The sequence below is a fragment of the Patagioenas fasciata genome, chromosome 3, assembly GCF_037038585.1.
Source record: "Patagioenas fasciata isolate bPatFas1 chromosome 3, bPatFas1.hap1, whole genome shotgun sequence".
Taxonomy (NCBI): Eukaryota; Metazoa; Chordata; class Aves; order Columbiformes; family Columbidae; genus Patagioenas; species Patagioenas fasciata.
The window spans coordinates 92,724,962-92,739,406 of NC_092522.1; the positions used below are offsets into that span (position 1 = coordinate 92,724,962).

The window sequence follows — 14,445 nt, forward strand, 5'->3', positions numbered from 1 at the left end:
TTCTTTTTGAACACAGAAGGGAGTTAGTGGGTTTGTTGATAAGCAGTCTTATCAATATAGGTACATTCTGAGTCTCATCTGTTTAATTCTAGAAAGATAGCTAGTTGATCTAAGTCAACTGCTTCAGTAGTTTTCTCTTAGATTTTCTTTGTGAGTCCTTCTTTAAAGGAAGAAAATGGGAAAAATCAAGATGTTCCATCCAGATACTTTTATGAGGCTGACACAGATTTCTCTGATCTAGAAAATAAATCTGAAACTCTGCTAATAGAGACATTCGAAGGATTTTTATTAGTCTCAACTTTTGTTATTGTGTTAGCAAAATATAGCTAATCAACTGGGAATTAGCAATAGATGAAAATGGAAAGTATAAATGTGAGCATATATTAAATGCTGTAGTAAGTCAGGTATGCCAATTAACTTGCAAATGTGAAGTTAAGCTGGGACATAGGAGACATGATACAAAGCAAGCTGATAACGAGACCCCTATCTAAGTTTGCCTGACATTTTTCATTAAGAAATCTAGTCTTCCATGAAACCCAGTTGTTTACAGCTTTGCCAAACTTCAGTTGTTCAGGCTGGATGTCTGGCTGAGTCTGAATTGTTTTTGGAAGTTTCAGCTAGAATGCTTTGAGCATTTCCAAGAATGAGATGAGAGAAAATTGTTGTTTGCCCATGTGAAAACAATCCCATAACCATTTTGCTGAAGAGCTTTAGCGTCTCCATGTTGCAGAGTGATCTACTGAAATTCAGCTGGGGAACTGCTCTGTGGCAGTGAATTGGCTTTTGCCATCCCTGTGAAAACTATTCCAGACACTGAAAAATGTTTTTCACTGAAGAGAAACAGTAGAGATTTGTAACTGACTTCTCAGTATACCCTGCATATGCTGATGCTGTCCCGGTTCTTCACATCTCAACCCGTTGCAGCTGCCTTAGGCACATGCTACTTCCAGAGAGCACCTCTGTCCCAGGGTTACAGGGTTAAGCAATGCTCTTCCCACAGTTACTTCTTTGCCTGATGCTACAGCACTACAGCACAAAAAACAAGATGAAGGATCTTGTTTCTTCTCTTTCAACAGTACTTCCTCAGCAGTGCCTGTCCCATGGTGGGAAAAAATAGTGTGGACAGCATGATTGCCCTTGCTGCTGGGGAAGGACACTGGGAAGGAATACCTCTGTGACAAGCCTTTGTATTAAACCTTTGAACCTGTCAGTCAGGATCTCTTTGCCAGTGATAGGTGTTGTCCATCACCTTTGCCATGGGATGGAAACACTCTCTTTGGGAAAGCAGAGGATAATCAGCAATCACACTGACACTTTGTCAGTGTAAACATGCTTTTATTAGTAATTTATCTGGATCTTTGGTTGACTCACTTGGAATCAAAATTATCTCAGTTCATGTCTCTCTGTGGTCTGAGCTTTGTGTCACTGCTGTGTTTGGTGTTCACCATTGCCTGCCAGGCTGAGCTTGGACTTCTCTCTTCATCCCAGCATCTGCCTCGGCTGACCTTCCAGCTGTCAGCTTTGGAAGTGATTGTGTCCGATCCTCTCTAACAGCTGTGGCAGCACAGCGTCCAACACCACCTATCTGCATGGCACCACACTTCCCTGCAAAGATATCTTCTCAGTTCTTTCCTTTGGATTTGGGCACAGGACAGGCTCCTGAGGCAATTTGCTTGACCCGCTTTACTTTTGTAGAAACAGCTTTGGCAGCTGCTATTCTCGTATTTTTACCATGCTCACTGTTCCTCTTGTGTCTGCTGCACTCCCCCTCAGGAATTCATTCCATCTGACTGTGCCATCTGTCTGAGTGCTTCTCATTTGCTTGCCCTCCTCTCACAAATCCACTTCTCACAGTTTTACCCTTGTTTGAAAGCAAAGTGGTAACAGCCATACAAAAACCATTAGGAGTTTATGGATGACAGTTTGGCAATGTCTGCTATCAGGAAATTAGACAATGCCAATTCCAGTTCTCTGACGCTCAGCCCATTTATCACTGGTCATACCTACGTTATTAAACTTCCTCAGCCTTCAAAACAGGTTGGCTATGTCCAGGCTGCCAGGCCCTGGCCAGGCTGGTCCCCAGCCAGGGCTAATTCCTGAACCATTCCAGGAAGAACATTGGTTAGTGTGTGCCAACATTTTGACCAAGCCTTGGCACTATTTAACCTACTAGTTTAGACGTAATCCTCATGTCATACTCATCTGAACACATCAAATGCCTAGGATCATCTGAACAATTGCATAAAACCCTTTCTGCATTATAAAGATATATTTTATTATTATTGAATCAGAATTCTCAAAGATTATAGATAGACTGCTTTCCAAGAATATTTTGATCTTTCAATGCTGGAAAATTCTAGCATTGAATAAAGTTTGTGACGCATGTTTGAACTGGTTTTGTAGTTGTTCCCAAGGCATTATTTTAGTATCTTCTCTGCATGCACCTCTTTTACTTTCTGATGTTCTGCTTCAAATGTCTGCTTCCTTGTACTCCTTTCTTTAGATGAATAAAAACCAAAACCATCCACAAACAAAAAACCCAAAACAACAAAAACACACAAAGAAAAAAACAACCACCACCAAAAAAGCCAAACAGATCATTTTAATAAAGCTCAAGGACCAATGTTTCCACCTGAACTATTGTAATTAATGAGCATAGCAGATGATACTTTGGTCAGATGAGTCAAAGCTAATAACACTTCATTGAGTCTTCTTCGTTCCTCACGGACAAACAGTGCTTATTGCTACTTGCACAGTTGCGGGTGGGCTTTCACAGGACCATCTCCTTTTCAAAAGGAAACATGTAAGCAAAGAAGAAAATGCCAGCAAAAAAGCTTATTTTAAACATATGTGATTTGGGAGGACTGTATTTTATTGAACGGTAGTTCAATGAGTAATATACAAAGCTCATACAGACAATTCTATCCCCTGTCAGACAATTGTAAGAATTTCTTGATGTATTAAATGGTAAACTCTAAACAGCCAACAAACCAACCAGAAACTCAAATAACCACTTTGAATCCTTGGCTCCAGTGGAACAGAGCACACAACTTTTACTTAGTGGGAACATCAGACTGTGCATGGCTTTCTACACCATTACATGCAGAAGTAGAGCATTGGGTATTGCAGCAACTCATAAGGATTTGATACCAGCAGAATCCCTCAGCCCTCCTCTCCTGTGAAAGGACAGCGGCAGTGTCTTAGGGTCTCCAGGAGTTCTTCCTCCTATTAATAAAGCAGAACTGCAGAGGCAACTCTGTCCCACAGTGATAGCATGAAATAAAAAAGACCACCCTCTTCTTGCAGAAGTTTCCAATGCGCCATGTACAATGCATTTTTTGTTAAAATGAATAGAAATGAATATATCACAATTTTAAAGCAAACCAAAAGGACTTTCATCTGCCAACATCCCTGTTCAAATCGTTCTCCAAGAGCTGATGAAATCATCTGACATAAAGCAGAGCAGATGCTGCATTCTTTGCAGAGCTTTGAGTGATACATTTTTTACCAACTCATCCATGAGAAACGGATTCTCGAACAAAATAGCTAAGTAAAAAAGAGATAATTTAAAAAATATGCTCATGAGGAATTTCAACTGTGAACACTGCTAATGATTTCAGATATTGGACCATTCTCCAATTAAGAAGCAATTAAATATACTTTTAAATTGTAGCTCTGAAAACATGATTTATGTTTCCAGTACTTTTATCTTAAACAGTTTTCCTGGGTTAACAAAAATTTGGATGGAGATTGTTTAAAAACTGGCAAATCCAATACCAATTCAGCTGAAAAGTTCTGAGGAACTACTGTTACATCACAAAACACAAATCTCTAAATACATGTAAGATTCAGATCCTGGCTGTTCAAGATAATCACTTTCAATTTTAGGTGCTTGAAGTATTATTGAAAGCTTAAAAATGTTACTGAAAAGAGTGCTGTGACATCTGAGCCATGGCATGCATTTGTGTGCCCAGTGACAAACCAGCGTGTTCTGCCCTTCTTTCTGTCCATGGGAAGAGCTGATTTTGGATTTAATTTAAGGGTGAGGCAAGTGCTTTTGAGATAACATTTTGCAGTTCCCTGCTGCTCTGTTCTTATTTGCAGGCCCATTAAATACTGTTTTGCAAGAACAGCTTTCTCATTTAAACTTCTCAGTAATGACAACAAATTTTTGTGGTTTAAGACTAACATAAGCCAGTTCCAGAGCACCTGCCAGGAGATACGAGGATTTTTGTGTACTTCAGCTGAGGGTACAGTCAGCTTGTGTTTTGCAGGATATGTATTACAGTTTTTCTTCTAAAAATAGAAGTCTTTTGTACTCAGACAATAAAGGAAACTAACATTTATATTCAAAACAATTCAATAGAAGCATCCTTGGTGAGATAACAATACACTTTTCATGTCAGAGCTATGGTGTGCTAATGAAGCCTGCTTTCAAGGGTTCCAGCCAAACCATAGTAATTTAAGATAGCTGAGAATCAAGTCCTTCAGTTTTAGCTCAATGTCCTGCCATAAGCAATCAGATGAAAAGAAAGAAGTTTACTAAATTAGTAGTAAGCCACCAACTAATTTTTCCCAAGGTGAGGTTTGAGCCTTGCACTCTCTCTGTGCCAAACCCTGCAATTCAGTGAACTGCAGGGAACTCCACAGCGTAATCTGTGGCAACTGGGGACTGCATTTGTGCTCTGCCCTGGGAAAGCAAACAAATCAACCAACACACAAACCAGTGGCCAAAAGCAGATAGCCAAGAAGAGCAAGTGCAGGGCAAGGATTTGAAACTTCCCCCAAGGACTTGCCCTGCCTCCAGCTCTTTTCCATTTAAGAGATTGCCTGAAAATGATGTGGTTTATCTGGTTAGCAACCATAAGTGAGTATTTTGTCCAAGGATTTATATGGTCTCCCTACAAACCGTGTTAACTTTTGCATCCATAGACAAGGCATTCTGCAGATCAGTGTGTGAAGAACCACCCTGTTCCATTTTTGGTGGAGACTGCTTCAAAGCCCACGTAAATAAAAAATAACCAGCTAAAGAGCACAGGTGCCATGACAGGAGCATGGACTAGTTTTTTACTTGAACTCTTATGGATTTGAAAGATGCCAGTCACCCACCTTCCTGGATTCCTTCCCAGACACAGCCAGGACTGGAGGCTGTCAACTTCGGAGCCCTGTGGAGCCCAGCTCCTCGAGCTGCAGACGAGCAAGGAAGGGTGAAGACAAATGCCCTCTGGCTGCCATGATGCACAGAAATGATCTGATACCTCTGGGAGATTCTTTAGAACAGGTTTGCCTCTCACAGCTGATGAATAAAAAGCCTGCACATGAAATTCTTGCCCAGGGATCTAGATCTAGAATTAGTACCATAAACTTTCTGACATTCCTGGACTGTTTCCCCTGATATTTCAGAGGAGCACAGAAGCCAGTGGTCCTTATGGAGGCTCTACTATACTTTTACCAGTCACAGTGGAGACATAAAACCTACAGTGCTGGAGATTCTGTAGTGAAGCCATCTCTTCTATCTGATAAACAAACCTGAATGAAATAATGTGGCCCATCAGGATTTTCTCAGACACTTTTCAGGATCCTGATGCTTCTTCATTGACTCACTTGTGAAATAAGTTCATTACCTTTGCCCTGTCAGTGTTCAGCAGCTCTGTGTGGCAGCTGCGTGCAGGATACCCGAGTGCTTTTGTTATGTGAATAAGCATCTGTTAGGAATCCCACCACAACCACTAATTTATTCCATGTAAACATCAGAGAATTCATGAGAAAATAGAGGCTCCTGCTTATAACCAACCTGGTCTACTGTCACATAAACACATATAAGTGTGGCATTTTGATCAGCTCTGGCTGAGTATAGCAGCCATGCTTGATTTATTTTGTGTAAATCAATGCACTGAGTGACAAGCGCTTTCATTGGACATGGAGATGACTTAATTTATGGATTGGTGAAATCAGTCTATTTACACAGTAAAGTACATCTTGAGCATCGAAGGGGAAGAAAAAAAAGGCAGAAAACGCCTAACCACCTTGGTTTTTTTCACATGTCTTTAAGAATTATCTGTGAATTTTTCAACTGAAGATTAGCATAATTCAACATGTCGTTGTTTTAGAACTACATTGCTATATTTACTATAAAAAGGTGGAATAGAGACCGGACATCATGCTTTAAGTTACTGGGTGATCCAGTGCTTTGTTACCTTTAATGTGGGAGGAACAAGTTAAGAATTAGCAATCTGATGGCAAATAAGTCTTGACAAATGAAAAGAGTACGCTTTGAAAAACATTTTTAACTGCTGATGTGTGAATTCAGAATCTAGTGTCAGAAAATATAAATTCAGCATATATCTTTTCTCTTGAATATGGATCATGTTTTCTCTTAAAAATAGTTGTGATATTTCTCCCCACATAGGAAAAAATATTTCAGAACACCCACCTTCTGAAAACTCATTGGTCTCCATTTATTCATGACCGGTTTGCTTCTGAAAGAGTTCAGAGCACATGGACAGTTTCTGTTCAAATCCAAACTGTTTTTGCTTGAAACAAAAGTAGCAGTTTAATGAGAAAACAAGAGTGTTTTGATATATATACATCATGTGGGCTGCTGAGGTGAATTGGGAGCTCAGAAAATGCGTTTCTCTTTTTATCAAATACTCAAAAATACATAACGGGAATAGAAACAGAGGCTATGATGTAAATCACTAACATTGTCAGAGTCTAAAGTGAAACTGATTGCTCAGTTGAGAGAAACCAATGCAAAGGAGGCGTGAAGGAAGAATGTTGGATAAGAAGAGGCTGGAGAAGATGGATGGACACTCCTTCATAATGCATGAATAAATGTACATATGGTAAAAGCAGAAAGCAACAAAATTAGAAGGAAAAAATACGTGCAAGCCATGCAGATAAACACATATGCAAATGGGTACTTGATTTTTCACCATTTGTGATTAAAGCCAGAAGCTTAGAATGCTTTCAAAAGAATTTTTCTATAAGGTAGGAAATGACATTAGACGCCAGTATGGTCCCAAACCATCCATTAACGGATAACAATGGAGAGAGCTTGTTCATTCTGTGGATCCTTTCTTCCTGAGCATCTAAAGCTGAATCTGTAGAAGTGAAATTAGCATTGTTCACAAGAAACTGGTGAGAGATTTTTAACTGCATTGGCTAAGAAAGTGAACTGCTAATGGCAAAACCAGCAAAACCAATATTAGGTTTATGAAACCCCTTTGAGTGGGAGCAGAGTGAATCAGATTAAGATTCTATTAATTGCCATAAAAGATAATCTTATAGTACTACTTTGGCCATTGTCATGGTAAAATTTGCCTTCACTCTACTAGTGCTCTTTATGTTAATATAACATGCTTGTATTTCTATCAAAATTTCAAATAGGAGCTATAGGAAAGTGGAAATATATGTAGTTCCATCATTGCCATACTTTTGTCCCATTTTGGGAAGCGGGGAGGCAGTTCTCTGTGTGTCTGTGTGTGTATGTGTGTGCATTTAGAAATAAATACTTTTTGTAGATGATTGATTTTAATTTAAACATTTTACTTTGGTGAAAGCAGATTTACTTCAAAACTATTTTTTTTTTAACCCAAGAAGTTTTCTGTCTTGTAGAAGTTCATGGATTTTTAGTCAGAGAAGCAATCTTTTACACATGAAAAAAACTGGAGTTCTATAAAGTATCTCCAAAACCAGACAGCTTTGGTTTTAACAAAATGTCTTTCCTCTCACGTGTACAACCCATGCTATGACCAAAGTAAATGAGAAACAATCATAATTCTGTTCCTTTGGCTATATCTTTTGGACACCCTCCAACATAAAATGCATTAGCACAAAAATGTACTTGTCCTTAATTAATTTATAGCTTAGAGCAGAATACCAGAAATAACAGTTGAACTTCAGCTGCAAAGGTTTTAAAGTCATGGATAAAATATTGCATAAAATTAGTATGAAACATTAAACAGTGCTAGAGGACAAGTAGAACTAATTATCAATAATCTTAGGAATTTCAGTGATGGACAACTGAATGTAAAAGATGTTTATTTTTTAATACATTTGGATTCTATTGAATTTATTGTCGTTGTGGGAGAGAAAATTATTTAAGATATGCCACTACCCTGAACAAATACACTTACTAGGCTGAACTATATGGTTGGGGATTTTTATTTGTTTTGGTTTGGTTTTAAATAGCTTGAAGTATATGAAGTATGCTGGCATATCTTGTTCTGAAGCACGTGTAGTTGAAGGTTACAGAGTCTGTGTGATAGAACACAGGAACTCATGACTGGAAAGGATCAAATGGGTCATCAAATCTATTGTCCTAATATTTCAGGAATCCTATCTTATAATCCCCTTCATAAACTCATCAAGTTCCACTGTGACCGCAGTTAGGATTTTTGCTGCTATTACTCCAACAGGAAAACTGTTCCCAAATCTCATTGCTCCAAATGAGAACCTGTTTCTAGTTTCTAGCACAGATTAAATTCTGGCCAATCTGTGCCAATGGGTTCCCTTGCCAACATTGTAATTTAGTTTAAACGGCTCTCCCATCTCCCTGATGTTTGCCTTCATGGCATATTTATAGACAGCAACAGGATCCCTTAACAGCCCTCATTTTGCTAAGCTAAAGAAGCCAAGCTCTTCATTCTGTCTTCTCATATGATAAGTTCTCTATTCCCCTGATCACCCTAGAAGCCCATCTTCGTACCTGAACAAGTCTGAGGTAATGTGCTACAAATGACAAAGTACAACAGTCCTGTATAATAGCATAATAAAAGAAACCATAGCAAACAAAGTAATAATTTCAGGCTTGCAAAGATGTGCTGTGCCAAATGTTTAGGAGGTTGAGTAAAGGTTTTGTAATCTTCTAAGGGGATCTTTAGTAGAAATAACAGGGCTAAGTTGTTTTCTAAGTTGTTGATTGAAATTGCACTATGAAAGGTTTAGGGCTTTAATCAAAAACTGGGAAATTAATGAAAATTGTTATTTGGTTGAGACTTTCAGACAGCATAGTATGCAGTTGATTAGATTTGTGACAGTGATCTCTGAAGAAATGACTCTGTCATTTTGGAAGTTTGTTTGACAAAAGTGACTGAGAAAATTCCTATGAACACTGCATAGTATGTTGTGAGTCTTTCCTGGACAAGCGACAGTTGAATTCACATGTTGTTGTTAAAAAATTTCAATGGCAGATTTCAGGGGGCTGGTCCCCTGGCGTTAGTTACCTCTGCAGAGCACTCCTATCAGCGTGAGCCACTGGAAAGCAAAAGAGAATGTGGGAGAACTGATTCAACCACCTCCCAGGACCACAGAGAAAAGGGTATTTGGTCAAATCCAGTATCCCCTGGTCTCTTGTGCCATAGTTTCTTGGAAAACTCTAGGAAACTCCTGACTCCCACCTGTTAGGACTGTGACAGCATTTTTTTTTTTTTTCCTCTTTTACTTACAATCCTTACTGAGTCAATATTTTAATCAGGTTTCAAGGTTAGCTTCATACAGAAACATTTTTCCAGTCTTGCTGAGCCTGCTATCCCAGTGCTTGGGGCCACAATCACTGGAGTGTAGGATGCCTCTCTTAGTGTGGAGGACAGACATTGTTGGGTTTGGAGGTGGTATTTGTTCTTCTATATTCCTTTTCTCAGGAATAAACACACTGATTTATCTTTTTAGCTTTTCTCTGTCCTGTAATATAAGCAAAAAAAAAGCTTTTGTGGTACGCTGCTGGAAAATTTAAACTGATACATGCACATACAAAGATCAATTTAAATTAAAAACTTTTAAAATACAAACAATTTCTTAAGCAAGAGCAAAGGGAAATCCCAGCCTTGACTACAAGCAAGTAAATACACAACGAAGGAAATACATGTCAGGGCACTGCATGAGTGGCTGCTTCTGGGGTCTGGGAGCAGGGGAATCCCCATGGGGACCAGTGGGCTGGGGACAGCCCCAGCCCTGGTCACCAGGCACTTCCCTAGGGATGGGATGAGGATGGGTCAAGGTTGGGATGGGCCATAGGCCCATAAGTGGGTGCAGCTTGGTGGGACCTGTGGCCAGGAAGGGCAGGGCTGTAGGGATCTGGAAACCGGCCCTGCTGTGGTGACAATGGGCAAGGGCTAATGGCTGACATGGGGTCCTAGGTCCTCAGGGCCCTGACAATAATGGAACTGTAATTCTAATGAACATTTCTGATGATGGTAGTCATCATCAAGTAGCTGATTTGATAGTGGAAGCTGTAGCATGCTGCCTCCCGCTATGGTGGCCTATGGGCCATGGGAAGTAGGTGCCCCTTCACACATCCCAAAGCCTTCTCCAGGGATGCTAGTGGGGCATAGGGTGTTTGCCAAAATCAGCTTCAGTTTGAGTCCTATTCTGACTAGTTGTGCCTAGCCCAACATTCACAGGATCCCACCAGACTGTCCATCCAGAAGGACTTTCCTTTTGTGGTACCATCTCCAGAGTGACAGCTGAGGCTTGGAGCTGCAAGGGATTGAAAAGCAACTTTGAAAGCTCTTTGCTTTTCCTGGGCATTGCTTTGAGTGTTCTGGGAATTGTGGATTGTGGTTCAATGGGAAGATGGAGACTTTCATCAAAGCTGTCATTAGGGTATCTTAGCCGAGCTGCCAAAGAAAACTTCAGCTTTCCTTCTCCTAAGTTTAGCTCCATGATCTGTGATGCACTGGGGGAAAAAAAAAACGGGATATATACGTGACTGAAGAAAATCAAGAGGCTTTCTCCAAAACAAATCTATAGAGAATCAATAGCTTTGTATTACTGCACTGAGAGTAAGAAACAAAAATGATTCTATTTAGTGCATGTGATTAAAACTCTCAACAGTTGGCATGGGAAAAAACAGCCCAAGAGACATCCTGCTGTGCAAAGGGCTGTGATGTTGTTGTAGCCCTGTTAGGTTAAGGATGCTATTGAGGCAAAGTCTGCAAGCAAAGCTAATTCTTTCGTTAGCCTAATGGGTGGTTAGGAGCATTTTTGATGTACCTGTGTGATGGCTGTGAGTGAAATAACAGCTTTATTCAAATAAGTGGCAAAATCCCATGGGTTTTTCAGTACAAACACAATGCTGTATAATGGAGAATGTTTTAATTAAATACAATGATATTCATCCTGGCTGTTTCTTTAGCTCACCATATTTACTGTGGCATCACTTTGTTAAAATGAAGAATAAGGCATGTATATGCATAAATATTATTTGAAGATATTTTAAAGTTTAATGAAGAAAATGGGTTTCCAGAATAGTGTAAAACAGATACCTTGTCCTGCTGCTTGGTAAACCATCAAAGGATCTAAATTACTCCAGACTTAACTCTGTTCCAGGATGTGTCCTCTTGGGAAGATTTAGGTGTAGTTACTACACTTGTAAGATGACTTTAAAACAATATATACTTTTTTAAACCATATTTCCTGTGAACAGGGTATCTACAAATCATGAACACCACCACTTTTGTTTTGCATTCAGTACATCAGATTTTAATATCATTTAGACTGATTAAAATTCAGAGCAACATCTTTAAACTCAGAAGTCAAGGCAAATGAGGTTAGAGTTTGACCCATAAAGCCTTAGTCCACTCTTTTTATAATCTTCACCATTAATATGAGATGATTGACAGAAAACTCTTATTTGTTTCTTATATTTTGTGAATCACACTGAAAAAGAAGCTTTTCATTGCAAAAATATGGCTTATTTTCTTTTTTTAGGTCTAGATAGCTGCACATTAACTTTTAAAGACAATTGTTTTGATCCTTCCTCTGTTCAAATTAATGAGGAAACTATCACTGACTTTTTTGAAGGACAAACTTTTTGTAAGACAGAGAATTAACTTCTGTAAATCCCATGTGCCTCATACAAATTATCTCTACTTTGCTTCTTGTAAACTGTCATGCCAGATGTGATTCAGAGCTTGTGGGTATAACAGGGTGATAACTTCAATCCTTGCACTTGTAGGAAATGCTTTCTACTATTAATTAATAAATAAATAGATGGATAATTGCTCAATTTTCTCCTAGAACTAGCTGTTCAAGACCCAAGTTTCCTAAACAAATTTTCAAAAAAATCAAAGTAATTATCAATAAAGTATTTTTTTCCCATAAATCAAAATTTTACTTAATATGTTTGCAGGAATTTAAATGTGATTATAGCTTGGTTAAGTTTTCATTATTGTATCTGTCCTTGTGTTGTTCATAATCCAATAAACCTTGTTCTTTCAATTCAGAGTAAGGACCAAAAGCAATCTTCAAATGCAAAGAATTTTGCAAGAATTCATATATAGTTTGTTAAGAAATAATAGAGAGATGTGCCATACACTGTTCTGACTGTTATTAACTTATCATAGTAGTTCTGCTTTATTCCTTAGATGGTCATGTCCCTAGTATGACTACATTGTTATTAGAACTATATAAATTATTTCAATGTCAGTCTGTAGAGTTGAGCAAAATTGTTGCTGTTTTCTTTAAAAAGATCACAGCTTTCCAGAACACCATGTTCTCCTTGCCCAAATGTTTTGCCAAAGAAAGGCCACCATGATCTGACAGCCCTCAGAAGCTCTCTGGTACCACAGTCCTGCCACTGAGCCTGCCTGGACACATCACTGCTCAGATCCACTGGCTCTGATCTTTCCATGCCAGCTGTCTCTGAAGTGGGTTTGACCTACCAAACTTTGCTTTTACCATGACTATGGTACACAGTTGAGAAAGTTGGGGCGGAATTCAGGGAATCCACAAGGTGGATTCAAATTCTGTTCGATTTTGGAAACTAATCAAATGCATGAATGAGATTTTATCAACTCTGCTTCCCACACACCCTGCAACATCCCGAGCTTTCCAGTAGCAATGATCCCAGTTCCCTCCATGTCTGCTATACCTTCATGGTATTTGTAGTTGTCACCATGTGCCCAGTCTTGCTTCATTTGCTTTGTGGGTCTGCAATTCTTGCTGTGCTGCAAATTGCCCAGCCAAGGGAACCACGCACTCTCACTGAGCATTTAGAAGTCTGCAGGCTGCGTGCAGTGTTGCTGAGGGGTGGGCTGAGGTGGACATGTTACTTCTCTGTTGTCATTTCATCATTTTTTCACTGCATTGCATTGGACACATTCTGCAGAACTAGCCTACTCAATGAGGAATCCAGCACATTACCTACCAGCTTTTTCCTTCCCTCGTTACAGCTGCTTTTGTTTGCATGGAGGGCGTTACTTGTATTGATGCTAAATTAAAGCAGAAAGCTGTGACTTGTGGTACCAGCTCTTAGGAGGCAGCAGGTGCATGAGATTTTACCACCTGGGTCAATATACCTGCATCATACCTGAAAACATGTTGTGTGGTGTATTCTGGATACTTCAGGTCGCTGTGCTCTGTCATGGCTTTGGAGATACATGGATAAAGTCAATGGGAATCTCTAAATTAAAAAATATAAGTATTTTCAAGCCAGTTTAACTCTAGAAGTCTGTGTTTTCTGGCTGGCCTGCTGGCTGGCAGGCAGAAAAAGCAGAACCTGCTGCTTCTTGCTTTGTTCTTATGTGCCTCCCCTGAGCCTTATCTTTTCTCTAGGGAGCAGCAGGGACCCCAGTCAGCCTGAGGTGGGAGCAGCAGGGCGATGGCAGAGGGACACCTCCATCCTCGACTCCCTCCTCCCCCCTCCGGACCTAGATTCTAGTGAAGCCCCTGCTCTGGAAGCATCCCTCGACACAGGTATTACTCCACACCACGGGCTCTCCAGCTGACATGCAGAAACTCCCAGGTGGAGCTGTGCTCCTAAATGTATAGCATTCAGGAGGTGCTGTTGCAATGGCATGGCTGGAAAGGAACACTTGAGCTTCCTGCTGATGTCAGCTGCAGGAGGTGACCAAAATGACTTAGGTCATCTCTGGTCTTCCAAAGGCTCATCTGAATTGCAAAGCCATCAAAGCCCCTAGGGACTGTTGAGGATTACCAAGGATATCCTGAATGTATATTATTTTCCCTGATTTTTTTTAGCATTACGAATTAATAATAAACATCCTGAGTTAACGAGTTAGTGTAAGAAGGAACTCTTCAGCATGCACTACTGACTTTAATGACCATACTGGGTGTCTCACAATATTTGTCTGTGATTTTGCCTGTCTTTTAAAACCCCATTGCTAGTAACACATTGGTTATACAGTAATCTTTATTTCCAGTTTAAAAATGCCTCACAGTGCTGAAACATACTTTGCAATTGTGAACCCAACTCAAAAACTGGAAGGCAATCACTAATTGATTTTATAAAAATTTCAGAACCTTAAGCCCAATATCATATAATATTTTAAATATCTGCTTCATGGGGAAAGCTCAGGATTGTTTATATTCATTATGGCCCCAGAAGATCTATCTATCTCAACAGTCAGAAAACAACTCTGTTTGTAGTCAAGAATTGCAAACACAATCGTCCTGGAACTGAAAGTTGTCCATTGTGCAATT

At 39.6% G+C, this 14,445-nt stretch overlaps 1 protein-coding gene across 11 annotated transcripts in view; it reads left to right on the forward strand.

The window, feature by feature from the left end:
- Positions 1–14,445, forward strand: part of FILIP1 (filamin A interacting protein 1) — a 126,992-nt gene that overhangs the window by 31,751 nt on the left and 80,796 nt on the right. For 2 of the 11 annotated variants that reach the window (XM_071806853.1, XM_071806855.1), the window contains exon 2: positions 13,558–13,698. The exons of the other annotated variants lie outside the window; for them this stretch is intronic. The gene's annotated coding sequence lies outside the window, so the exon portion shown is untranslated. The remainder of the gene's footprint in view (positions 1–13,557; positions 13,699–14,445) is intronic. 11 annotated transcript variants of the gene reach the window in all.